Source organism: Oculina patagonica, chromosome 6 (genome assembly GCF_052425735.1).
Source record: "Oculina patagonica isolate OP01 chromosome 6, crgOcupat, whole genome shotgun sequence".
NCBI lineage: Eukaryota > Metazoa > Cnidaria > Anthozoa > Scleractinia > Oculinidae > Oculina > Oculina patagonica.
In genome coordinates, this window is record NC_135763.1 from 3,562,822 (window position 1) to 3,590,642 (window position 27,821).

The 27,821-nt window shown below is 39.6% G+C and overlaps 2 long non-coding RNA genes and 1 pseudogene across 8 annotated transcripts; 1 reads left to right on the top strand and 2 right to left on the bottom strand.

The window, feature by feature from the left end:
- Positions 1 to 1,122: 1,122 nt before the first annotated feature.
- On the bottom strand, positions 1,123 to 17,617 carry LOC144656243 (centrosomal protein of 162 kDa-like; annotated as a pseudogene). Its single transcript, XR_013571287.1, has 12 exons — positions 17,563 to 17,617; positions 17,303 to 17,308; positions 16,459 to 16,572; positions 10,401 to 10,664; positions 8,914 to 9,830; positions 7,661 to 8,078; positions 6,960 to 7,045; positions 5,995 to 6,163; positions 5,107 to 5,373; positions 3,829 to 4,097; positions 2,326 to 3,174; positions 1,123 to 1,482 (listed from the first exon to the last, which is right to left on the bottom strand). The product of XR_013571287.1 is annotated as a centrosomal protein of 162 kDa-like (transcript).
- Positions 15,559 to 26,724, bottom strand: LOC144658968 (uncharacterized). Of its 6 annotated transcripts, XR_013571816.1 has the most exons (6): positions 25,062 to 25,322; positions 23,791 to 23,835; positions 18,173 to 18,274; positions 16,459 to 17,619; positions 16,061 to 16,183; positions 15,559 to 15,686 (listed from the first exon to the last, which is right to left on the bottom strand). It is a non-coding gene; the product is annotated as an uncharacterized LOC144658968 (long non-coding RNA). The 6 variants fall into 6 exon arrangements; XR_013571820.1 differs by lacking the exons at positions 23,791 to 23,835; positions 25,062 to 25,322 and adding an exon at positions 26,706 to 26,724; XR_013571818.1 differs by lacking the exon at positions 23,791 to 23,835 and having other exon boundaries at positions 25,062 to 25,249.
- On the top strand, positions 26,674 to 27,675 carry LOC144658974 (uncharacterized). Its single transcript, XR_013571823.1, has 3 exons — positions 26,674 to 26,804; positions 26,900 to 27,039; positions 27,533 to 27,675. It is a non-coding gene; the product is annotated as an uncharacterized LOC144658974 (long non-coding RNA).
- The last annotated feature ends 146 nt before the right edge of the window (positions 27,676 to 27,821 follow it).

Consider the following 27,821-nt stretch of genomic DNA (forward strand, 5'->3'; position numbering starts at 1 on the left):
CAGCGTCAGTGTCATAGGAATCGCTTGATCCTTTTGTTGAGGATAAAGAAGACAAGAAGGCTCTCAACACCACCCCTCCCCCCTCCAAATAATAAAGTCGCTAAGTATCTTGGGTAAGATAACTAAAAGCACGAGGTTCGTTTTGTCCGCTATATTGAACGTGTAATTCTTTTTTGAACGTGCTAATTGCGTTCTTCCTTCCTCGCCGGCAACACTTCCACTTAACTGGGGTTTCATCCACAGTATTATACCTCATTCACACCAAAACCGAAACACGTTTAAGGCTGGTGAAGAAATTATTCAACATGACACGAGCGTGGGACAAAGAAAAAATCTGAGTCCCCGACGGGAATCGAACTCATGGCCTCCCAGATACCGGTTGGGCGCTCTAACCAACTGAGCTACGAGAGAATCGTTGTGAGCTAGGCCATTTACTTGGTTGATATGTGACACGCGTCCTGCATACTGCTAGGATCAGCAATGTCGAAATCATCAAATGTGTAGTAAATAATAAAGATGGTAAATTTCAAGCTCGGTGATAAATAGTGAAGAAATTATTCAACATGACACGAGCGTGGGACAAAGAAAAAATCTGAGTCCCCGACGGGAATCGAACCCATGGCCTCCCAGATACCGGTTGGGCGCTCTAACCAACTGAGCTACGAGAGACTCGTTGTGAGCTGGGCCATTTACTAGGTTGATGTGTGACACGCGTCCTGCATACTGCTAGGTTTAAAATTGTCTTCTTCACAGAAGCTGCTAACTGATGTTTTCCAAATTGATATTTAGCACAATGAAAACACTAGTTAGAGCTTTTATATTTAGATTTAAAAATCTAGTCCTTCAGTTTTGACTTTTCTGTTGCTGATTTTCATTTTGTCAAGCCTGGTTTCCCCAGAAATGTTTTGCTGGTGTGAATGGGGTATTAGAAGTTAGAATCACCTTGTACAGTATAATAAACAATACCGAATTAAAGTACTACTCAATAGCATTCATTCGAATGGCCACACACTGGACCATTTTGTTGACTTTAGATGTGACTCTGGTGGGGGGGGGGGGTGTTAAGTTTTGACTAACAAACCAAGAAAGGGTGCGGACATTTTACAATCAAAGAGGAATTTCTCACGGGACAAACCCCTCTCCATTCTGTAAGGGTATGACCACACCCTGGCGTTTCAGTTCACTTAGCACCTCAAGAATAGCGTCCAGTTCACAGCGAAATTTATCGATCTCTCGATTCTTCTGTCGAACGACCTGCCGCCATCTTGCTTCTGTTTCGTCTTTCTCAATCTTTGCAGTGAGATGCGTTTTTTCTATAATCCTTTGTAAGTCTACTTCTCTCTGAGAGTGTCTCTGTTCAAGAGCAGTTATTTTAGTCTCCAGTGAGTCGAAGTGGTTCATTTCTGGTGTGAACATCTGTTTAGCGCGTCTTAGATCCGCCTGAAGTTGATTTACTTGCTGCTGCAGAGACTCCTCACGAACCTAACATAAAGTAGGAAACGATTTCAAATGAGCAGTTTCAAACTAGTTTAAAGACATCTCCATTTACAGTAACAACTTTTTGGCAAGAAGACAGATTGTCAGTTACAAGTTTGCATTTTTAAGAAATTGCAAAGAAGCCTGAAAAAATAACTAAGGGTTTCAAAGGGATTTTAACACATGATTCCCGTGTTTTAGATGCGATGCTCTACCAACTTAGTTATCTAGCCACACATTGGGAGCATGCTAAGTATGAGTTCTTATGTTGCCCTGTAAGGAAACAATTACAAATAAACCTCCCGTTAGCGGTCACCCTTGTGAACAGAAAGTGTCCACTTACGAGAGCTGTCCGCTGAGAAGAAATTTAAAACCTGACTAGGACAGTGACTAAGTGTACGCTTACGGAATGTCAGCCTGCGGGAGGTGGTCGTCAGCGGAGATTCCACTGTACAAAACGGAATCATAACGATTTTTGTAACAGGAAATTGACATGGATAGGAGTCTGGATTTGTCGAAAATAAATGTTGAACTATGCGATATTGTGGCCTCAACTGCTTACTGTTAGTTACGCATGGCTGCCACAAACATCAATTTTCAAAATTCCCTGACTATTCCCTGACTTTTTTCTGATAAAAATAAAATTTCCCTGACCAATTAAATACAAAATGTCAGCATGGTATAGTACCAACAAGAAACACATTGCTAAGATCACATTGACCTGAAATGTTTCTTCCAGCCATCAATGGTATTAAATCCGCAGTGTTATAATTTCAATTTTCCCTGACACTTCATCAAAATGTCAGTTTTTGCTTGACTCAAAACAAAACTCCCTGGCTTTTCCTTGACCTTCAAGAATTTTATTTTTCCCTGACCACCTGTGGTAACCCTGTTACCGTCACTTCGTTCGGTCTCCGCTAGAGAAGCCTGGAACCGAACCCGCTGTTGATCCATATCGAGTGACAGCTGCGAGACCTGCTCTTTAAGGAGCTTATTTTCTTGTGTTAATTCTTCCACTCGCGGGTCCGGTTTGGGGCTGGTGTGCTGATCCACTCTGTGCCCCTCGGAAGCAAGCATCTGTTCTCTCTCACGCTGCAATCGATTGCACGTCTGCCTCAAATCCTCCAATTCTAACTCCTTCTTTTCAAGTTTTTCCTTGAGAGGTTGAATCACGCTACTTAAATCGTCACTTGTTCGTTTTTCTAGCTCAGGTCGCCTCCTTCGGCTGGCCTTTCCGCCTGAAGTGTCTTGTGCTGTCGCTTTAGATAAAGCGTCCTGAAGAACTTCAATTTCAGTCTGAAGTTGTTGAACTCTTTCATCATTCGCTTCACGTGCTCTTTGTAGTTCCTCCTCAAAGACTTTAGCTCGTGTATTTGATCGAGATGCCTTTTCATACCGTTCATTCGCGCTTTGTAAGTCTTTTTCTAAGTCTTTTATCCTATCCTCATATTCCAGCCTCAATGCATTGTATTTTTGTTCTATGCAACGTATTCTCTTACTGGCTTCTTCGTCTTTATCTTCGAGCTCAGTCTCCAGTTTCTTCACTCGGTTCTCGAGGAATGCATAAGTCGGAGACTGTTTACGAGGTGACTCGGTCGTCACAGCCTGCGCCTGGCCTGGTGCCGAGGCAGCCGCGTAGATGAGAGCAGGCAAGGAGTTTGGGTACCGCCGTTTAATGATCTCTTCCATTTCACGGACCTGTAAAGATAATCAGAGAACACTCGGTCTGAGTAAAGCTTGCAGTGAACGGCGAGGACAGTCTTTGACACTCTCTGATTGGTTTTCTACAATTCTCAGCGAATCAAAGAGCAACAACTACACGATTAATTTAAAGACCCCTCCTTCCAGATCTTCTAGGTCAATAAGTGACAGAGCCAAGATAAATACATCAAAAACATGTCAAGAAAATAAACAAATCAAAACGTTCTTATTAATGGGGCTATGTCATGCAATTTTAGGCAATTTCGGCACCGACCAACTGGTCATTGAATTAACTAAAATATCACAATAACGGCCTTAAACTGTAAAAGAACTCAGAAGAAACACAGAAAGGCCAAAAAGGGGCATGGAAGGGCAAAATTCGAGAAGATTAAAACGGATTGCGTTCGGGTAAACTTGGAAAACGTCGGCCCGAAGTTTTTCAAGTTTATCTCAATTTGTATGTCATTTACAATGCTCGAAAATCATCGTTGTTTGTTATGTGGCCGTGATTTTGCCAATAAAAGACTTTTGCTCTGCCAATTTAAAGCGAAAAGAGCTCTAAATTAACGAAAATAAGTAGAATTACGTAAAACACCATTACCTAGCCCCTTTAAGCGTTTAGCAAAACGTTTGCACGAAGCGTTCCTTTACCTGTCTCTCAAGATCCTGTATCCTCTTTGCATCGGTCGCTCTCTCCACTCCCCTCTGTTTTTTCTCAGCCACTGTCTGGCCGTGCTGGGCCTGTAACCGAGCTACTGTCTCTTTAAGCTCACTTATCTCTTCCTCTTTCTTTTTGAGTGTCAGAGCATCACGGTCGAGCAGGGTCTGGGTTTCAGCATACCATTTGAGCTTTGTGCGCAAGCGCTCCACCTCGGCCGCGTGTCGACTTTCAAGTTCTGCGATTTCTCTGGTGTTTGAGCCTACGAGCAATACAAAAAAAGTTTAAAAAGCTTAATAAAAAGCGCACAAAAACAGCCTTTTGAGTAGGGTTGATTAGGGTTGAATAGGGTGCGTCTCCAATCTAGACATGGTTCAAACAGAAACTTGACAACAAAATTCCTTGAAGTTTTCAAATATCATTCTGTGGTAGAAACAAGTGGCTTAACTTGGCTTGGTCTACATGACTCCTTCGATTCGTGAAATTTGAAGTTTTCCAGGCCCAGAGAGCGAAAAGGGTGAAATTATTTAACAGTAAATATAATTGTCACTACTGTGCTCATTGAGGATACCGTAAAAATGTAACAAGCAAATATTGCAAATATACCAGAAAAAAGTTAAAAATCCCAACTGGTGGGAAGCTGACCGATTGGTTGGGGAGTTGAACTCGGAACTACCGAGAACAAATCTAGCTAGCAGTAGGGGGGGGAGGGTTTGCACCAGGGGCCTTCAGATTTCAAGTACAGCGCCCTTACCACCCGGCGGCTCCATCTTCACAATATTCTTAAAGGGGAAGTATCACGGGGATTTTGTGTAACTTCAAAAGTTAAAAACAATTTCAGTGTTAACGGAAAAAATTTAAATAATGGTCCAGGTTTGTTATTAAATTATTACCACCTAGTGTACTAAAACAGTCGACGAGTGTCTCTCGGCTGGCCATAGGTAAAAATGGTCAAAATGAATTACAACTTGACAGTTTTCAAGCTCTCGCACTTTGTTTCCAAAATACGATATAATCGATCGTGATTTGTTCATTTTTACAAGATTTCGGTTGACATCTTCCTCTTGGTGTTCTAAGATTATTTTCTAAACAAGTAGAGTTAATCGAACCACAGTTTTGACGAAAAACAATCAAAATCCTCGTGATACTTCCCCTTAAATTCCATGGCTTAATTTGGCTTTTTTACGTCCGTGTGAACGTTGTAAACATGCACGACTTTCGCAACACAACCATAAACACGGCGTTATTCTGTTGTCTGATATATTCCTTGCCTAAAACTTGACTGTTTTGCTTGACTGCAGCATCTCTTTCATTCTCCACTCCTCTGACGCGTGTCTCAAGCTCTTGCTTTGCTCGTCTCAGCTCATCCGCCTCATCCTGTACTTCGCTCACTCTCCTCCGCAATGATCGCATCTCGGCTGTCAGCTGAGAGATTTTGTCTGCACCTAGTGCGGCAGAACCTGGGGCTGACAAGTCTGGCCTAGGCCCCCCGCTTTCTCGTCGCTCGATGTTTTCTTTCAAGTTGGCCAGTTCAGATGCTGTGAAGAAGAAAAAACCTTGATGTCAGGGAATGGGCAGTATCAACAGTTATGTACTGGTATAAAGCCTGGTTCCATTCGCACCAACCAGGTTAAGTTGGTTGTCTGTCCATTCGTCCGTACATAAGTCTGTATGTCTGTCTGTCTGTCCGTCCGTCTGTCAACTTGTTTGTTTGTTTGTTTGTTTTTTGCTTGCTTGCTTGCTTATTTGTTTCTTTGTTTTTTAGTAGTTAACTATATTTAAGTATCGCATCTAACAAAATTGGCGCTAACTGGGGGCCTTTTATAATTTGTTTGTTTGTTTGCTTCAGTTCAAACAGGCGAAAGGGTTGTTCAATATTTCCCAATCGTACAACGGTCAGAGATGCGGTCTGTTGAATAACGTTTACCACAACCAGTGTAGACGGAAACAGTTGGTTAGAATTAATAGAACACGACCTTACTTGCAAGAGGCGCCCTGCGAGATTTAAAGAAAAAGAATGCATACAAAGAAGTAAAAATAAATAAATAAAATACATCATTCATTCGTTTGTTCGTTTGTTCATTTATTTCTTTGACAGGGGTCGCGAGAGATTGAAAGAAAAAGAACGCATTCAAATAAGTACAAAACAGACTTATTACCTAGCTTCTGGTTCTCACTGAACATTCTAGCCTCGTTGGATTTTTCCTTGGCCTGCATTTGTTTCAGTTCTTTATAAAGTCGTTCATTTTCCTGTTGATATCCTGTTAACAGCTGCTCCTGTTCACGAACTTCTTTCTCTAGCCTCTTCAGTTCCTCCTCGGATGCACCCTAAGGAGGAATTTGCGTTGGATATGAGATAGTAGATAGCCAACAAGGCGGGTAAGCGCCAAGTTGGATATAACGATTCTTATATCCAACAAGCGCGAGTATAATTATTGTTTTATTAAAAACGCCCAAAAAATTGCAATAATTTAGCTTCCAAGCTGTTTTCGTTGACGCATGTCGGCTACCATATTTGTGGTCTGAATGGTATATGAGCTCATATACCAATGGCTGTCAACCAATCAAAACTCAGGAATTGCAATATGCAATTGCTAGTTTTTAATAAAAACAGACAGGTGATGAGAATAGAGAAAATCGTCAACAAGGGCACATTGCCTTGATGTACCATTAAATTCTCAGAACTAACATTAAAGGGGCGGATTTTAACAGATTTTTGAACAGCCAAAATATATATTTGCGTCACAGGAAACCTCAAAATAATGGTCCAAATTCATTAACAATTGCTATATTAGAGCACTGAAACTGTTAACGAGCGTCTTTGGCGGCGGATGGCTTGGATGGAAATGGATTGCAATTCAAAAATTAGGGCTAAACTTTTCAAAGTTGTTTCTGCGTGTCTCCAAAATTCTATATTTATAGCTGAATTTTGGTTTCTATCCACAAATTAAGGCCGGTTATGTCTTCCTTTAGGTGTTCAAAGATGAACGTTTTTCATGGGTTAAGCTGCCTACCACTAATTTCAGAACAGTTTAGACCAAAAAATCCGCGAAATCCCCGTGACGCAGCCCCTTTAAAAGTAATGTGTGACAATTCGTAAGGAGAATTAGAATCTAAATGTCACCTCAAGGTTCCCTCCTGCCGCTACTCTTTTTCGCGTGTCAGCTTCTATCTCAGTCTCATTTAGTTTTGCCTGCACGACGAACAGCTCTTGTTTAAGCTTAGGGCTTTCCACAAGTTGCTCGAGATTTCCCGAAAAGTTGCCCGTAATTTCTTAAAAAGTTGCTCAAAAGTTGCTGCAAAAATCCAAAAAAGTTGCTTCTGATAATAAAAGTTGCTCGAAAGTTGCTCCAAAAAATCCAAAACGCTGCTTCCAATCAAGAGAATTTCTCTAAATATCTACTAATTTCCCTTTGAGGGTTAGATTTCTAACCAGTTTTCTGCAATTTTACAGCAAAAAAAGGATCTAAATAACATATTTAAGGGAAAATTTGTTAAATAACAAAGTTTTCTTTAATTGAGAAAAATCGTGAAGATATCGATGACGTCATGTTTCCTGACGAGTTTTGTAATGTTTTAATGCAGAATGAGCCGAAAGTTGAAACGTCTTCAGATGTTCCTCGAAAATCTTCGGCAAACTTCGTAAATCTTCGTAAACGTTCGTATGACCTTCGAACAACACTCGGATAATCTTCGGAGATCTTCGGTCTGGAAATTGCTCAAAATGCATCAAGTTGCTGGAGAGGAAAAAAGTTGCTCGAAGGGGAAAAAGTTGCTCGAAATATGAAAAGTTGCTAAAAAGTTGCCGAGCAACTTGTGGAAAGCCCTATTTAAGCTCGTGAATTTGACTTTCATACTCAAGACGGCACTTCTCCTCTCGCCTGGACCACTCTTTCTCACGAGACGCCATATCAGCAATCAATTTGTCGTTTCTTTTTTTCTCGTCCTTCCAAGCAAGCTGCCAATTCTCTACCTCGGCCTGCAAAGCTCGTTCGCGAGACAGTCGGTGCTCGTCGGAGGGTCTTCGGAAGGATGTTCGGGAAACCGATTTTGCCGGCTCGTCGTCGGACCATCTCGCCGGCGGTGGCTCGGTTTCTTCCGGACGAACAAAGTGTTTTAAGTAGTTTGCGAATGATTCCACAGACGCGGCAAGTTGCTTGGCCGAAGGACTTGTGTCAGTCGTTTTTGGAAGAGCAGGGCTTTCAAGATGAAGCTTTTTACTAGCACCGAACGATTTCTTAGTCTAGAGAAAAAGAATTAAGGAAATGAATAAAACGATAAAAGATAAGAAAACACAGTGAAAAGTCCTGGACACTAACTCTCTCTCTCCTTGAGAAAAGCTTTGTGGTTGTTATGGGATTCTTGTCATAATTTCTTTTTTTGTATAGCATACCGTATTTTCTCTATTAAACGTCCCGGCGTTTATTTCAAACTTAGCGTGGTAGGCGTTTATTTGACCCGGCGTTTATTTGACCCGTGCAGTTTATTCCTGCCCGGTTTTCATTAACAACGGTTTTTATTCATTATTTTTGACAAAATTGTATCTGGCTAATATACCTACAGCTTATTATACCTCAAGTACCCGAGGGGCCTATTTCCAACTCAACCTTTGTGACCCGGCGTTTAATCGAGAAAATACGGTAACTGTGTATATTTACCCCCGCCCCCCACCACATTTCCATTTTGGCTTGCTTTAGGGTGTACCTAGAATATATTATTAATATAACGTTTGAAACGTCTGTCTCTGAGCCTAGTAGCTGTTCAGTAACGGCGCTTAACTCCATGCTATGAAGCGACTAGTAGCATAGCTATCCCCCTTGGATAGGGTCTAGCAAATTGCAGATTATCAATCTCTTTTTTTGCCAGGTTGCCTCAACAATTTCCCAGAACCCATTTATACTCTGAGTGGAGAGAGACACCGTGAGAGTAAACTGTCTGGCCTAAGAACACTACACGATATCAGTGGCCAAGGCACAAACCCTGGACCTATGGATCCCGTGTCAGCTATTAAAGTAGCTGCTATCCCCCTGCCCCTCGCACATAAGATAATCGTTATTTTGTCTCTTGCCCGAACACACCTTCGCTTTTCTTCCTCTCATGGTGGGCGTTGGTGACCAGGATGGTCCAGATGATGGAGAAGGTTTAAACAGTTTACTTCGCTCTACTGAACTGCCCGGCACTTTTCCCTTTTCCTTCTTTTGTTGTGGCTTCTCTCCAGCTGTGGCTTTTTTGCCAGGTTTTTCTTTGCTATTCTTTGACGTTTTCTTAGCCGTGACACTTGCCTCAGTGCTTTTCTTAACGCTCTCCCTCCCGGCACTCTTCCTTGCACGTGCTATACTCTTAATACTCTGTAAACTTTCCGGGGGAGGTGTGTCTTCATCTTCGTCGTCTTCCTTTGCTTCCTCCTTGTCAGCTTACAGTAAGTTAGCAACAGGCTGCAGGCTAAAACCGTGCCTTTCCACAGCTGGCTGCAGATCATACCCTTGCTCACCCTCCGTGATCCCGGGCGAGCTATCGACAGCAGGCCTCAGGTCCAAGCCTCTCGCCTCTGCTACTGGCTGCAGACTGAAGCCAGCGACATCACCAGCTGGTTGCAGGTCAAATCCTCGACCCTCGGTGTGCGATGCTACAGCTGGCGTCAAATCAAGTCCTCGAGATTCCAACCTACCTGATGCAAGTCTTCTGTGTGTGTCATCAACAGAAGACTCAACACTCAAGCCAATCTCCTGACTGTCAGCCGGCAAGGATCCTACAGGCTTCAACCCAAATCCTCTTTCGTCGTTTTCTGAGACAAATGAACTGAGCTTCCCTTGCCTGGTTTCCATGGTAACACTGTCATTAGTGGCACTCAAGTCATCAGTCACAATAACAGGTTGAAGATCAAACCCCCGAGCACGTGTTTCACCTTGCTCGTTTTTCTCGATGACAATCTGTCCGTCACGTGACTGATCCATTCCTTGAATGACTGCAGCAGTAGGAGGGAGCTCGAAATTACCTGTAAAAAATATATATTTAGGATAAATCGACGACGCCTTTAAGAGACTGTGTCACGGATTTTAGCTAAATTTAGGCATGGGAAATGACCATCAAGTTCGTTGAAATATAAAAATAACCTCTTTAAACAGTAAAGGAACATTTCAATAACACAACAAATACAAAAGAAACGGATTGCCATTCGGGTTTTTGCCGTGAAATACTGTTGGGCTGAACAGTTTTCAAAGTTAATCTTGTTTGCTTGTAACTTAAAATTATAACACCCGGGAGACACATTAGTTGCAGTGAAGCTATGGTTTTGTCATTAAGATCCATAGAAGTAATTTCTTTGCAAACATAAAGTTTCTTAGCGAGTATTTGGCAAAACGTAATAAAATAAACTTATATAGCATACCATGAAAGCAATTCACCCGTTAAAAAAACACCCCCAAAAAACGTTCATACGAAAATAAGCTTTTCGAGCATGTTTATTTTCATGGAAATCAAACCCACTTTTACAACTCTAATATAGAAAGTAATGCACCAAGCCATGGTTTAAAACAGACCTAAAGGTGACTATCCTTGTGAGTACCTGAGTATTTGGTGCCTGTACCAGTAGCAGTTAGTTGAGCAGCTTGAAGCGCAGCCTGCAGTTCATGAATATCTCTTGTGCTTCCACTAGCTTCATAATCAGGTCCTGTTCCTAGCATGGATGTTTGTCTTTCAGTGAACTTTGGACTTGGTTCTTCACCAGAAACTGAAACACACAATACCTTATTACGAAACGAAATTATCGCGACGTAAATTTTCGCGTTTAATACGATGACTTCAAACCGTGAAAATTTGACGTCCTGAAAAAAGACAGTCGCCGATTAATTCCAAATTTTTTTTCACAAATTCGCGAAATTTAAATGTCACCACCGGTACCCATTGACACTATTGACTGGGCCAGGTTGTTCAAGACACGATTAAGCAAATCCAGGTTTAGCGTGAATTTTGATTTCAATTTTTTAACGTTTCAGTAAGGTTTTCTGTTTATATTTTTACTGCCCTCCAGTTTTGGTGTCGACCAGTTTCAAACTCCACAAAATATAGGAAACAAAAAAACTTTTATACAAGAGAAATTAAACCCTCGATCAACTTTAAAATCCTGGATTTAAGGTGGCCCGCGGCTAATTCCGGGAGCGAAGGTGCTATTTTTTAAATCGAATTTTGGGGATGAAAACCGTAACCGATTTCTCTGATTTTTGGTAGTCGAAAAAACAAATGTTTAAATTTAATAAAGCTTTAAAATTTGGAACAAACAAAAACAGTGAACGCGAAATATAAGCACTTTTAAATTAACCTATTTTTTAATAAAACGCGAATATTTTCTAAACGCGAAGATAGATTTTTTTCTTATTGCTGTCAATACGTTCAAATTATCCAAGAATTCATGTGAGCAAGTTTCAACGAAATCGGCTGGGTAGAAATTGCTGCACAGTTGACTGTTAGATTTTAGCTTAAAAATATTATGCTGGTGTATTTTTGCCAGTTGTTACAACAACGCTTGTGTAATATTTTGATTGCATTAATTATTTGAAAGCTTAATACCAGCTAAAACAATGCTGAAAATTCTGAAAAGATCGGAAACTCCTAGCAAAAGTTATAAGCAATTAAAACAGAAGATGTTTACGGTGCGTAAAGTGTATTTTTTAAAATATTCATTGTTTTTCGAACTACAAAAAAACTACCGATTTTTTTTTCTTTTATTTTTAAGTATGAGAAAATCCAGCATGTATACAAACGGCCTTATCTAGTTTCGTGTGTGTAGACTGGATTCAACTCGCCGAATTTATTACGTGAAGATGGCTACCTCTCGTCTTCCATTTTGAAGCGTTTTGGAAACCCTTGTGTTCCAGTAAATTATTCAAACTTGCCGCATTCCCAAGATTTTTTAGCACCTTGAAATAAACGGGCGTTTATTTCCAGGTGCTAAATAATCTTGAGAATGCAGCATGTTTGAATAATTTACTGTTAGTTGAGGGGTTTCCAAAGCGCTTTAAACTGAAGGACGAGATGTAGCTATCTTGAAGAGGCAAATTTGACGAGTTTCGTCGAGACTTCACGCTCGAAACTAGATGAGGGCGTTTGCTTATATGTTGGATTTTTGCATACTAAAAATTAAAAGAAAAAAAAATCGGTCGATTTTTTTTTAATTTGAAAAAAGATTGAATTTTTCTAATTTGCAATTTTCGCACCGTAAACCACTTATGCTTCATTTGATTATAACTTTTGCGGAGAATATCAGATCGTTTCAGATTTTTCAGCAACTTTTTAGGAGGTATTGAGCTTTCAAATGACAGAAGTGATCTTAGCATTAATTAAGCATTGTTGCAATAGCTGGCGAAAATATCCAATTACAATATTTTTATGCGAAAAATAAACAGTCAACTGTGCAGCAATTTCTACCCAGCCGATTTAGTTGAAACTTGCTCACATGAAACCTAGGCTTACTTGAAGTAATTGACCTTAATTAGAAAAAAATCCATCTTCGCGTTTTGAAAATATTCGCATATTTTCGAAAAAAAGGTTTTCCATAAAGTGCTTATTTCTCGCGATTGTTTCTATTTTGGGCTTTAAAAGGTAAAGCTTTATAAAATTTGAACATTTGTTATTACGACTACCAAAAATCAAAGAAATCGGTTACGGTTTTCATCCCCAAAATTCGATTTAAAAAATAGCACCTTCGCTCCCGGAATTAGCCGCGGGCCACCTTAAAAGTGTTATTATGCACGCGGAGGTGTCAGATTTATCTTTACGCGGCTTTTCCCTGACATATGTAAACATGGCTGTGATTGGCTCTAGCGAACAATACAGCTTTCAGAAACATCCCTTGGGAGCCCTAGCGTGAAACTTGATTCGTGACAAAATGTACTTTTCCCTCCGGTGGAAGGTCGTGTTGTCAGCGCGTGACTTGGTTCTAATGGACCAATCAGAGTTGAGGATGAAACCAGATACTTGTGATTGAGTAACGACCGTTGGCGCGAGGTCGATCACAAGCAAATCTGGAAAGCCGAATAGGCGCATTTAAAGTAAAATTTCTCGTTCTTTATGAGTCTTTCGACCGCCGAAGCACACGTATGTGGAGTGAAATTTATTGGGCTTTATGGAACTGTTGGTTTTATTGCGATCCGGGACTTTTCCTTTTGAGGAGAGAGCGATTTGTGGAGTGAGCTCTGGCCAGCGATTGATGGAGTGGTCTGCCTTTCCTTCTTTTTAGTAGGAGAGACAACGACTTCGAATAACTTCGCTAAATGGCGTCGGAATGACTCCAAATTCGGCACAAGACACAAGTAAGCGACACATTTGAGGTAGGTAAACTTTATTTCAAAATATATATTTATTTACCCGATTTTAGAGAACCCGTGATTTTCCCATACATTTCTCTATACACACAAGCTGTCGCATACACCACGTATGTAGAGTCGGCCGCCCGAAAGGCTCAAAAACACATCAAAAAGACGAATTTTGAGCTTGGGAAGCCTGTGCTGTGATTGGCTGTTACTGTTACTGGCATGCAAACATTCAAAACCGAATAACAACTATTCAGTTTATGTAGTGAGACTTCTTATTTTTTCATACACGAGGCACAAATCACACTTAACTTATTTTTTTTAACTTAAAAAAAGTTGAGACCAAGAGGATTCGAACCCGGGTCGCCGACGACCAGCTGCCAGAATCCCGATTTTTTTAGATAGAAATCCTAACCCTATTATAAAAGCTAACCGCAAGCAACCCACGCTAAAGTAGGCTAACCGAACGCTATTTAGGCTAACCGGAGTGCTATTTAGGCTAACTGAACGCTATTTAGGCTAACCGGAGTGCTATTTAGGCTAACCGCAGTGCTGTTTAGTCAGTAGTAGTCTACATAACTGAGTGTTACATGGTATAAATATGTCATGAGGCGTCTCGCCATTGCGTCAATACATCAACTGAGTCCCATTCAGAAACAGTTACGTCATCAGTGATAGAATCCCAGACGTCTCTCTGGACGGGGTAGAATAGATTGAAAGTGTTTCTTCAGTCTCTGAATTCTCAAGACCTGTTGGCTTGACTTTTATTAATATTTTTGAGGAGAATTTGTATCTTGATCTTACAGGGCTCGAAGTGTCAGGTATTTAAATAAGAATCAAACTACTATTTTCGCTCTAGCTTAAGTTGTAAGCTGAACAGGAGAGCATGAAGCAATCTAACAATATATTAACAACAAAAAGTACAAATAAATTGTTTACGTTTTTAAAATTCCTAAAATTGTAGGATTTCAGGCCAACACTCGCTCTCTTTTTCTAAACTTCGTCTTCAGTTAACAATAATGACACAGGAAACCTTCAGCATTTTCAAACGACTGTCGTAGGCGTGAAAAAAAATTGTACCCTATGCGTGCACTATTTACTACGTTTCTTTTCATTTTCACTCCAGCTTTTACGTTAATATACACACAGTAGGGTTAAAAGTAAAAATTCCTGACTCTAGGAAAAGCAAATAAATTCCTAGGAAGGCGTTGAATGAGCGGCAGACTGCGGTAACTTTATAGTCGTAAAAATCTATCGTTGATAACAATATTTTTTTTTATCAAACATACGATTTCCCAAACGCAAAACACCGTGCCCGCTACAATAAATAACTGTCGTTAAATGTACAAATTTCAAGACTTGAAGTACGGAAAGTCTGGATCTCGCCGAAGTTCAAATGGAAACATATTTTTCTTTTTATGGCTCATAAATTAAAACATAATGTTCTCACGTTCGAACTTTTGAGCGTTGTCAAGTTTATAGACTAACCGTTTTAGAGGACAAAGGTAACCCTTCGGTAAGTTGACATACGGCTCTCAGAAAATCTTTATTGTGTTAACAACGTTTTTGTGCTAACAGCTTATCGCTTTCTCATAGTCATGATAAAGAAGGTCGCAAACTGTAAAGCCTGGTTTTCACTAGCGACGCAAGCACAGGCGCAAGCACAAGTGCAAGGATGGCAGCTCTTATTTCACCGCGAAAGCGGCTTTGAACAAGCGCATTGCATTTGGATGCTCGTCCTAAATTTGTCCCTTTTGCGTGATTTCGCTTGTCCTTGCGCTTGTGCTGTAACACGAGTTAACATTAACAAAGTGTGAAAGTTTTATGGAATTCTCAAACAAATCAGTAATCAATTCGTTGTATGTCGTAGGCATCTTTCCCGGTTATTATGATATAGAGAGAGCTGAGATTTCTAGGAGGCTAATCGAAGAGTCCGGGATAAAGGACTTGTAAAACTAATCTTATTTATTCTCGTAAGTGTTCTTCTTTCGAATCGTAACACAGAGGTTACTTAAACAAGTTTTGTTAGACCTTGTTAATTTGGAAACGAGTTTGACGGCGGGGGGATTCTGTAATTAGCATTGGCGAGAATCCTCGTCCCGCCTTTTAACAAGAGAAAATAGCTTATAAGGGTTAAACATTTATGTCTTGGGGCGCTTTTTTCATATTTTTATAGCTGATACGTTCTTCTTATGGTTGTGTTTAGTGCAAGCCGCAAATAAACCAGCGTATTTTTAGAAAAGATTTTGTCTAGGACGTGGTTCTCGGCTGGTTAGTGTATATTATATGGGAGTCCACCTTCACCCCTTCCCCCCTCCCTTCGAGACCACGAGTATCATCACAATTTTTTTTTAGGAATAGCACAGTGATAGCAGGATTAAGAGAAATTCATAGAAAACAGACCAACACAAGCAATTCCATTTATACCCTTGTTTTATTGACACCATATCAGTGTTGTTCTCCCATCAGTTACAATTATCATCTACGACTTGTTTTGGCAGTCTTTGATCCGTTTCCTGATTGCTTCAAAGCTATCCATCTTTCTGTGAAGAACAAAATCAGTTCGTGTCATGACTCTCTGGAGTAAGAAAGGTTCCAAATAAATAAAAACTGAAGGAAAGGGAACTCCAAATACTAATTCTCCTTAGTACTGATCGGCCGGCATTTCTTTTGGCGCTATTTAAGAGAATTTGAAAGTACATCGAATATTCTGACTTGCGTGCGCGACAGTCACTAAATAACAAGGGATTCGCACCGATGTTCTGGAGAAATTGGTCTCTGTAAGGAAGCTAAGTTTCTCACTATTGAATCAATAAGCTTCACTTGACTAGATGTGATGAAGTATTCTGTTAATGGGAACTGCTAGCAACCTTCTTTACTCTGGTTATTAAACTGCTTTTAGAGAAAGCAAACTTACCGGTCACAGATTTCTAGTAGCAAGCACCACAGGCTTTAGGACAATGATGGATTACTGCGTACGGGTGGTCATGGCATTCTTGTTTCCGGTCCGGGCAGTCCCATGATTTGTCCTGGCAGGGAACTATATAAAAATTAAACATATCAAACCAAGACTAGCTAAGACAAGAAAACAGAGGTGGAAGAACGCTGCTTTTAACTCATGAGTTTTTCGGGAGACTGAACCTCACGGGCTTGTTCACCGACCTGTATTCTAGTACACAATCGTAAACAAAACCTTTCATAGCATTCCAATTTGATTCTAAGGTAAAACTTAGCCAAAGTCTACTTTTTACGCCTCAAGTGACAGTATATTGAATTGAATGTGAAAAAGGTAGATTATATATTGTCCTTGCTTACCGCAATCGACTTGACAGGAGATCGGGCATTCTCTTAACATGGCATACGGGTTACTTTGACAATCACCACGATGTGCCAAGTCTGAACAGTCCCATCGCTGATCATAGCATACACCTAGTAAAGAATAAATCGTTCGCATCAGTGATATTAATGGTTTAATTTGTATTCTTCACGTCTTTATAACCAAAATTCTTAGCTCTAAACTGTGGATGTCAGCACAGTGTATGACTATAAGGAAACCAAGAATTCCAAATGACTGCTACAACACTCACCCTGATAATTCAGTCCGATTTTTTTTTCTTTACCCAGCCATGGTGCAGTTTATAAATAATTATTTAAAGTGAGCCTCTTAGCTTTATTCTGAACTTAAGGCACGAACTGATAAATGCACGAACTGATAATAGAGCAGTTTTCAATTGAGTGTCGTAAAACCAAAAGCAAAGTAATTACTCTGGCCAATCACAAAGGACACAGACAATCCAGTGAGCCAATCAAAACTCGAAGCAAATACATGTCGCAAGCACGAAGCGCCGAAAAACGTGCGCGAGCGAGTCACGATTGGTTTTGGTTTTAGTTCTGATTGGTTGAGAAAGTGGCGCGAGATTTTTAAACCAATCACTAAGCGTAGTAATGCAAAACCATAGCTAACGCAAATTACTTTCGACACTCAAATGAAAACTGCTCTACTGGGCTATCAGCAAAAATTCTTTTGTAGTTATATCTAGATTCTGTTGCTGTCGATAATAACTCTAAGATAAAGTTAAATTTAGGGTATAAAAATCATTCTTCCTGTTCCTCTTCTGATTAATCCTTTTTGCAAAGCCACCAAGTTAGGAATCCATACCTGCACCTGTAAAAACAAACAAATAATAAAATAAGCTACAGAGAAAATAGAATTCATAATCTGATTCTTCTCGTATTTTTATGATAAAAAAACAAGTTATGCTTTTCTACAACTAAATGTTATCGTTTTCGTTTTCTTTGCTGGTGTACGCGAGCGTGCGTGCGCGCGAGTTAGTGTGCGTGTGAGCGTGCGTGTTCGTGAGTGAGGTGAGTGTACGCGTGCTTGCGTGAACGCGCGCGCGTGTGTTTTGGTATACTTACAATATCCAATTCCGCACAGCAGCACCAACAGAAAAATTCCACACTTGAAAGACATGGCTAGCAAATGAAAAAAAAATAAGAAACAAAAACACAAGATAAGTTTCAGTAAGCTCTTGACGGTGAAGAGCTGAGATTCAATGGATTAGGCGCTTTAACTAGCGGAGGAAATTTCTTTAGCGAGAAGCTCTCAAGGAAGAGGAAGGAGGGGTAAAGCAAAGGAGAGGGACTCAACCCGGACAAAATGTTGTCGAAGGTCTTTTACCTAGTGCATGATACTCGAGCCGTTTCCTTAAATGAAAAGAGATCGAGACTGAAGGTGAGTAAAAGGAACGTCACCTACAACAATCGAGAATTGAGAATTAGGTACTGCGACTCACTTTGTCTTAACATTTCAGATATTGCGATACATAAGCTGTTAGCAACTCGGTCATTTTGGTATTTTGTACTTTGTGAAAGGCGTCTATAAAGGGAAATAGCTTCGTCCAGTCCTCATATTTGGTAACGGCTTATACTCCAAGAGGAGTGGTACTACATCCCACAGTCGTTATATCTTACAAACATAATAAAAAACGTAATTACTTACTGCACTGCACTTTTCGTGTTCACTTACTTCTTTGATGAAACTCTTCGGCGACAAGTTAGACCTCCGTTAGTAGTTGGTTCTCTGTTGAGAATGGGATACGATCTTTGGCGTTCTCTCTTTTAAGGAGTCCTAATTAGAAAAATAAAACTGACAGTTTACAGTTGCCAGTTCACAGCTGACAAATGATCCATTAAGACAAAAACGATCACTAAGCATAGCTTTCTAAAGGGCCCTAAAATAGCACATGGGTAATGGCGTTTCTCTATTAATGAGCAGAACTTTCCACCGCTAGAATATTGCATAGAAACAGCGCATGCCTAGTGGCGTTTTTCTATTACTGAGGAGCAGAACTTTCCACCGCTAGAATATTGCATAGAAACAGCGTATGCCTAGTGGCGTTTCTCTATTACTGATGAGCAGAACTTTCCACCGCTAGAATATTGCATAGGGGGGGGAGCAGAACTTTCCACCGCTAGAATATTGCATAGAAACAGCGTATGCCTAGTGGCGTTTCTCTATTACTGATGAGCAGAACTTTCCACCGCTAGAATATTGCATAGAAACAGCGTATGCCTAGTGGCGTTTCTCTATTAATGAGCAGAACTTTCCACCGCTAGAATATTGCATAGAAACAGCGCATGCCTAGTGGCGTTTCTCTATTACTGAGCAAAGCTTGCTAGCGCAGAATATTGCATAGAAACAGGTAATGTTTAGCGGCGTTTCTCTCTTATTGAACAGAACTTGCCAGCGCCAGAATGTTGGCGTTCATTTATTACAGCAGAGCTTGCTAGCAGAGCTTGCTAGCGCCAAAATATTGCATAGAAACAGCGCATGCCTAGTGGCGTTTCTCTATTACTGATGAACAGAGCTTTATGGCGCCAAAATATTGCATAGCAACGGCGCATGCCTAGTGGCGTTTCTCTATTACTGATGAGCAGAGCTTTCTGGCGCCAAAATATTGCATAGCAACGGCGCATGCCTAGTGGCGTTTCTCTATTACTGATGAGCAGAGCTTTCTGGCGCCAAAATATTACATAGCAACAGCGCATGCCTAGTGGCGTTTCCTTATGGAAGGGAGAGTTTTCTAAATTTATTCGTTTTAAACAAAAGACGACAAAAGCTTCCTTTTGGGAGGACAAGCAGATTTGTTTGTTATTACCTAGAAAATTGATATTTCAGTTCACGATGCGTTAAATTAAATTTAAGTTATTACAAAAAAGAAAATTAAAAGCGTGTGACTGTGTAAATATTAGCTTACGAAGAAGCTAAAAGCGAAGTGGTCCAGAATTATAGGTGTCCGGGAATTATATAGACAGAGATACACTACATGTCTACAAAACTATCTTTGAATATATTCGAAAACTACCAATGCATAATAATTATTATATTGTTTACTTCATACAGCAAAAACTGTTTCGAAGCTTATGTTAATTTGTTACACGAAACAAAAACCCCATAACAATCAAGGTACTAAAGAGCAAGTGACTACTGACAGACTTGCAGGCTCTGAAAGTTCTTTTAACCCAGAGAATAAACTGCTTTATTGCCGTGCCACTTAAAACAAAAGCACTCCTCGAGTTCGCCGCGATCCACACTATGTTACGAAAGTAAGCTACGGCTTTGAATATTCATTTACAAGGGATCTAATAAACGCAAAAAGAGTAGCGATATAATTTATGTTCAGGATCTTGTATTGCCGAAACGTCGCAACAATTTCAACATCGTGATATTCAGTTTTGTCCAAAGTTCGCCGAATTTCTTTTAACTAATGCAACCCTGACTCACTTACATTTGGTACCACCTAAATAACATTTTACTGATACCTTGTCCTATATCCGGCATCAAAATCATGTATGAAACCGGCGAATAAAAAGAGAAAACTGAACAGGACCTTGCGTTCAGGATTCATCGAAAGTCAGAATAAACGCCTTTTATTTGACTCAACACAAAACGTCATAATGCGGTTCGCACACGTCGCGAGGAGAAATGGCCGCCAGAATTGGCAAGAACCATCGATGTCATAGATCGTGTCCTTTAGGTCAGTAAACAACGTTATCGGTTTATATTTTATAAATACTGTTGAGTTTTGTTTGTTTAAGAACCATCGTCAGGTTTAACCACGCGTTCAACGGTGTCTTGACCCTCAGTTGGTGAACGGGTAGTAGTTATTTGCACTCAGTGATCAGTATTCCACTGTGTCCTGACCGTCTTAAAGCTCATCTAGCTATAGGTCGCTAGTTAGGAGCTCTATGTTTTCTGTATTTTAAATTAACGCGTCTGGGGAAAATGAAAACTGAGAAATTGAAAAGTCAAAGCGATGGAGAATAAGAACGAAATTGCTGGAAGACGTTTGCTGTATATAAGTGTTATTCTTTACCATTTCAATTTTGTGAACCATGGTTTTTAATTAGTCACAAAGAGCATTTAAAAATAAAAGAGCTTTAATTTCAACAACGCTGCAAAGAGAAACGGAATAACCAAAATATGTTGTGATAACTGTTACCAGCTTGTCTATATTTTACACTCTACACACGAAGCTGAAGATTATAGCATTTGTCTACACAAAGACAGTGAAAAGAAACAACCTGAGCGCTACTGTATATTAATATTCTTAGCCTTTTTGACTTTTATAAATGAATTAGTATTCACTTGTAAGTCCACAAGACAAGAACTTAGAAACGTTACGTACAGGAGATAATCTCACTTTTCTTTTCAACCAAAGTGCACGTAATAGTTTTTTTGTCACGTTTAGCCTGACCCTTGTATAGCTAGTGAAAATATGTGTATAATTTTATAAACAGGATTTCGACACGAAAAGAGGTCTTTTGTCGAGTCAAAGCCCTTCTGTCTGTTCGTGATACAAACTACAGGAATTGATTAAAAAGAAAAGGTACCTTTCCAGTGCTGATTTTGTCTTCCGTAACACGCGATGACAAAGATCGAAACTTGACTTGGCTCTGAACGTTTTATCAACCCAGAGGACGGACGCTTCAGTTGCGGTACGGTGCGAATTGAAACGAAAGCCCTCGTAGAAACTGCCACGATCTGCAGGTTACGAAACGAGGGTATGGATGTGAATAATCATTTTGCACGGGATCAAATAAATTAAGAATTTGCGATGCAACGCAACAAAAAGGCCATCGATCATAGTAATGTAAAGAGAGTAACGTTGTAATTAAATTCGTGTTCAGGGTTAAGGACAAAATAAACGCTTTGATGACTAAACAGAAAAAAGCCATGATGTGTTTCCATTCCTTAATGGCTGAAACACTTTTCAATAAATGTAACCGCATAACAAACAATCTTGGAACCATCGCTTGAGCTTATTTATCGTTTATTTGTACAAACCACATTATCGAGATGATATGCTATCGCATGATGTGACAATGTTACGATGTATGATAAATAATTTGTGTTTCCTTAACGTTAAGTTGTTAATGAACGTTCGCGTCAGTGTTGAGGCTACATATACTCAGTGTTAATCTATTGTGTGCAGTCCTCATTTCCTTTGAATTAATCACTTGTGGTGTCACAAACATTGAGCTAATAAAACTGTCAGCGAGTAAAATTTTCCCATGCATATACTCCCACTCCAATAAAAAAATCAAGCACGACGGTGAATATTTATTTATCATGTGCCAAAGTTAAACGTTTGCGATACAACGCAACAGAAAGGCCATCATAGTACTGTAAAAGAGAGTGGTGATTTAATTCAGTTAGTTTGTTCATGGTTTAGGATCCATGCACGAAGCATTTGAAAGAACCTTTATGATTAAACACAAAGCAAGCTATGATGTGTTCCCTTTCGATGTAAACACTGGTCGTGAAACGCTATTTATTCAAATTGCTGCAAGGCAAAAAATAGAACGTGTGGCTAAAACTGGGAAAGAACCATTGTTTCAAAATTATCGGATGATAATGAGTAACGTTAAGATCTATCTTTTTCGTCGTTTTTATCAGTGTTTTGCAAACGTGTAGTAGCTACATTTATCATGTCAAAAGCAACCTTGGATTTGTTACAGTGCCATTAAACAACATCACACCGATATCGCCTCCGCGAACCCGTACGTGTAGTTTCTGTGTAGTTTTATAAAAACAAAACAGTCTCAGCTTTAAGCTCCTGTTATGCTCCTGCCGATGTAATTAATCAAAATGCAAAATGTTTTTTTAACAACCGTTCACTAGCTCGTTTGTTCCTTTGTTGAAAGATTTAAACCCTTCTTTACCGAAGCGGGGGGAGGCAACATGAGCGGTCGCGCTTTGCACTCGTGTCACGCGCGTGTCAAGCGCGTGTCACGTGCGTGTCACGTTCGTGTCTTATTGGCCTTGATTTCTTGCAAAAGCCGCGTAAAATCGGATATCACTCAGGCTGCCAAAATCCTTGCACGGCCAAACGCACAAGCATAAGTAGAAACGCATAAGTAGAAAGAAAATAAATCAAAAGCTTCCCAGTGGGGATGACAAGAAAATTTATTTATTTTTGCCTAGGAAATCAATATATTTTAATACACCAAGCCTTAGATTGTAAACATGTTAAACTTAAGTTACACTATACATTCTGAAAAGTCGCAGCAACGAGGAATAATCACGAAACTCTCGGGCTGACTGTAGTTGATAGTCGACAGTTGACAAACGAGCTATTAACTACGTGCGGTCACTGAGCAGATCTTACTTGCTCCAGAATAAAATTGCCTAGAAACAGAGTATGCCTTGTGGCGTTTTTCTACGGAATGGAGAATTCAGTTTTTTAATTAATATTTGCTTAATAACAAATTATGGAGCTGAAAAACTAGAAATGACTTCTTCTCAGATAAATGTTTGCGATTTTTTAAGCTATACAGGGAGAGTTTAAAGTCTAACAGCCATTACCGCATTTTCTTAACTTTAGTTTATTCCGGTTTTTATTTTAAAGAAAAGACGACAAAAGCTTCCTAGTGGGGAGGACAAGCAGATCTGTCTGTTATTACTGAGAAAATCGATCTTTCAGTTCAAGATGGCTTGGATTAAATCAGTTAAGTTACAAAGAAGAAAAAGCGTGACGGTATGAAAATTTTGCTTACGAAGAATAAAGAAAAGTAAAAGCGAAGTGTCCAGAATTATAGGCGTCCGGAATTTAAGCAGAGATACTGTGTCTGTCTACAAAACTATCTGTATATATATTTGAAACTACCAATGCAATGCATAATCATTATATTGTTTTCCTCAAACAGCAAGAACTATTTCGAAACTTACGTTAATTTGTTACATGAAACAAATCTCTTAACAATTGAGGTATTAAAGAGCAAGTGACAACCGACAGACTTACAGGTGTCATTAAATCAAACCTGACTTGGCTTTGAGAGTTCTATTAACCAGAGGATAAAGGCTTTATCAGGCGGTGCCAATTGAAACGAAAGCACTCCTCGAATTCGCCACGATTCACACTATGTTACGAATTTAAAAAAGCCACGACTTAGGATATTTATTTCTACACGCATAAAGTTGTAGCGATATAGTTTAAAATATAGAATTAAGAATTGAACAATGTCAACACCGTGGCATTCAGATATGTCCAACGTTCATTTCCTTTTAACTTTATTTAATGCAACCCTGACTCACGTATATATGGTACCACGGCACCTAGACAACATTGTACACTGAGATACCTCGTCCCCACTCCGGCAAAGAAACAGCCTGTATGAAACCGGCAACTGAAAGATAACAGGATCCTGCATTCAGGATTTAGGATTGCTAAAGCATCGATAGTTAAAATTAACGCCTTTGTGACTACACAATCATGATTTTAGCAATGATGCGTTTCCCACTCGTTGCGAACAATGGCAGACCTCAAATGTGTGGTTATAGCTATAGAATTGGCAAGAACCATTACATATGTATAAGATCGTGTCGTTTAATTCAGTAAACAACGTTATGAGGTGAAAATTACTGTTGATTTGTGTTTGTTTAAGAACCGTCGTCAGCTTTAGCCATCTTTTAATTTAGCAGTGTTTTGACCCATACCGAACAGGTAGTAGTTATTTGCATTCAGTGATATCCCATTGTGTCCAAACCTCATTTACTTTTGGATACGAAAATCATTGTATCTGTTTCCATATTTTAAACTAACCCGTCTGGGAAAAAATAAAAACTGAGAGACGAGAAATTATAAGAGCCAAAGCGATGGAGAATAAGAACGAAATTGCTGCGAGACGTTTGCTGTATGTAAGTGTTATTCTTTGCCATTTCAAATTTGTGAACAGTGATTTTTAATTTTTAATAAGTGAATGTGTGTCCAGCAGTAGCAATGAAATATATATATATGATAGATGCAAGTGCGGCCATACTACTGTAAACCTGAAAAAATTTTTCAGGCTCTGAGCGGGAGTCGAACCCACAAAGCCACAAAGAGCATTGAATTAAAGAGCTTTAATTTCAACAAGGCTGCAAAGAGAAACGGAATAACCAAAAGTGGACACTAATTTAATTGATAACTGTTATCAGTTTGTCTATATTTTGCGCTCTACATACGAAGCTGAATATTACAGTCTGTCTACACAAAGACAGTGAAAAGAAACACCTTTAACCGTACTGTATAATAATATTCTTAGCCTTCTCGGCGGTGAAACTACAAGCCAAACCGCCCACTCATTCAAATTAAAGTCAAAGCACGTCAAGGTTCGGTCTTTTATAAATCAATAAGCACTCACTTGAAAGTCCACACGAGATTAAAAACGTTACGTACTTGAGATAATTTGACTTTTCTTTTCGACCAGAGTGCTCGTAATATTTGTTTTGTCGTGTTTTGCCTGACCCTTGTATATCTAGTGAAGATATGTGTATAATTTTACAAACGGGCTTTCGACGCAAAAATAAGCCCTTCTGTCTGTTCGTGATACAAACTACATGAATTGATTAAAAAGAAAGCAGAGAAAGGTACCTTTTCAGTGCTGATTTTGTCTTGTGATAGTTTCTGTCGCACGAGATGACGCAGATCGAAACTTGACTTGGCTCTGAGAGTTTTACCAACCCAGAGGAAGAACGCTTCAGTCGCGGTACGGTGCGAATTGAAACGAAAGCCCTCCTAGAATCCGCCACGATCTCCAGGTTACGAAACGAGTGTAACTGATGATGGCTGTGAATAATCATTTTGCACGGCAACAAATAAAATAAGAATTCGCGATGCAACGCAACAAAAGGCAATCGATGATAATAATATAAAGAGAGTAGCGTTGTAATTTAATTCGTGTTCAGGGTTAAGGACAAAATAACGTTTTAATGACTAAACAGCAAAAAGCCATTCCTTAATGGCTGAAACATTTTTCAATAAATGTAACTGCATTAAAAAAAAACTTGGAAAGCGTAGTTAAAATTGGGGAATAACCATCGCTTAAGCTATATTTATGGTTTATTTGTACAAACCACATTATCGAGATGATATGTTATGTGACAATGATACGATGTATAATAAATAATTTGTGTTTCCTTAACGTTCTTAATTATAATGATGACGCGTGTTGTGGCTATACACGCTCAGTGATATTCCATTGTGTGCAGTCCTCAATTCTTTTGAATTAAACCGATTTTGAATCACTTGTTGTGCCCACAAAATACTGAGGCAAAGAGCTAATAAAACTGTGAGCCAGTGAAATTCTCTCATGCTTATAATCCTTCTCCAATAAAAAAAATCAAGTACGAATGTGAATAATTATTTTAACTGGTGTCAAAATTCAAAATGCAAAGTGTTTTTAAAACAACCTTTCACTTTTAAGGAACTAGAATCCACAAAAGTGATTTCCTAAAATGACTAGCCCGTTTGTTCTTTTGTTGAGAGCTTTACGCCTTTTATTGCCGAAGCGGGAGGCGGCAACATGAGCAGTCGCGTTTCGCACGTACAGTCGCGCTTCGTCACGCGCGTGTAAAAGCCGCGCAACATCGGATATCTCTCAGGCTGCCACAATCCTTGCACGGCCAAACGCAATCCTGTCACCTTACTCTTCGTTCTTCTGTACAAACATAGCTCAATGTCAAACAAAGGTACCCAATAAATATATTTCTCGTGATGTTTTTCACTGGGCACAAGCATAAACATAAGCGCATAAACACATGCATCGATTCTTCTCAGGCTCTCCTCGCGTGGCATAACTAACATAAGTACAAGCAAACAAGATTGTTCGTTTTTCTTTTCCTTATACTTATGCAAGAGAAAATAACTCACCGCCCCCCTCCCCCCGAAACAACGTTGTATTTGCTATCTGCAAATTGCAAGACTTGCTTCGTTTCTGCATACATTGAAAAGGGGAAGGGGGGGGGGGGGGGGGGGGGTCGTAATCTACACCGGATTTGAAGTGGAAATAATTAATTTATTGGAATTAGAACTCATTTCAGCCAACTGTCTCAACTACTTTTGCTGCCCATTGTAGCTCAGCACTCCCCGAACTGAGGAATGTCAGAGAGTTCAGAAAAAAAGGAAAACAAACCCGCGCGCGCGTGAAACAAAGCGTCGGCGAGAACGTCACAGCGCGAGCTCATGGTTAAAAAGCCATTGTAACGTCAAAGTTTGTTTGAAGAGGAGGATAATTACCTTTGGTGTATTGTGCTGACAGCTTCTAATTCAAGCCTTCCTCAATACGCTGAATGAAGTGAACGGTTTGCGGATCTTACCACGCGAATCTGTGGACAGGTACGTACGAAGTCCCATATCGTGTGGGCTATGTAGGTTGAAAGTCTGTTGCGAGTTTTTTACTTATTAGATTTGTTTTTCATTTTAAATGATAGGCTCGATCTGTCTGGGAGATGAAACTTCAGGATGTAAAGTTGGAATTAAAGAGAGTACAGTGAGCTTGTTCTTTCATGTTCGAATGGTAGTTTCATAATGTCAGGATTAACCTTCAACGGTTATTACAAATTTATGGAAAGTAAGTGAACTGTGTAAATTATATTTAAAACTTAAACCTAACAATAGTGCGCAGAGATGAGTTTGGAATTAGAATATATATTTAAATACCTAAAAGACACTGTCTGTCTGTCTGTCTGCCTCAATCATTTTGCGAACCAGTTTGCAAGGCATATTGTACACGACGAAGTTGTTCGAAACTCGGAAACTCGATTAATTAAGGCTAAGCCGGGATAAAAAGTTAACCGAGGTTTTAATTTTTCCACAGTGTAATAAAAGTGATTTTTACTAGAAATGTTAAGTGCAATTTTAACATTTTGCTAAAATAAAAACTAAAAGACAAACACTACTGAAAAGTTATAACTGAAATCAAAATTCATGCTAATCCTATATTAGTTTAATCGTGCTTTGAGCAACCGGGAACCGTTGTAACACTCCAGTTAAATAGAAAACGCCACTGTATTTCCTTATAATTTCATGCTTGCCTGTTTCTTTGTCCGTTTATATTTTGTTAGATCAACTGACAAACCTGCAGTACCGAGTGCAGAATTGGACCTGGTTGGACCTGTTTCACCTGTTTATCTTTGCCTTGGCTGTCCATGCTTTCACTCGTTCAATTTACCGCTTGTATCGCCATGGTGTGGCTTACTTACGACGAAGAAGGTGAGCAGGAATTGCGGGAGCTTATTCAAGACTCTCTCACGGCGGCGGCCGCTTACGCCTAACATCTAAATCTTATTTTAAACCAGAGTCGTTTTAAACGTTTTCTTATTTTAGGGACGGACCATTTTTTAGGGGGAGGGA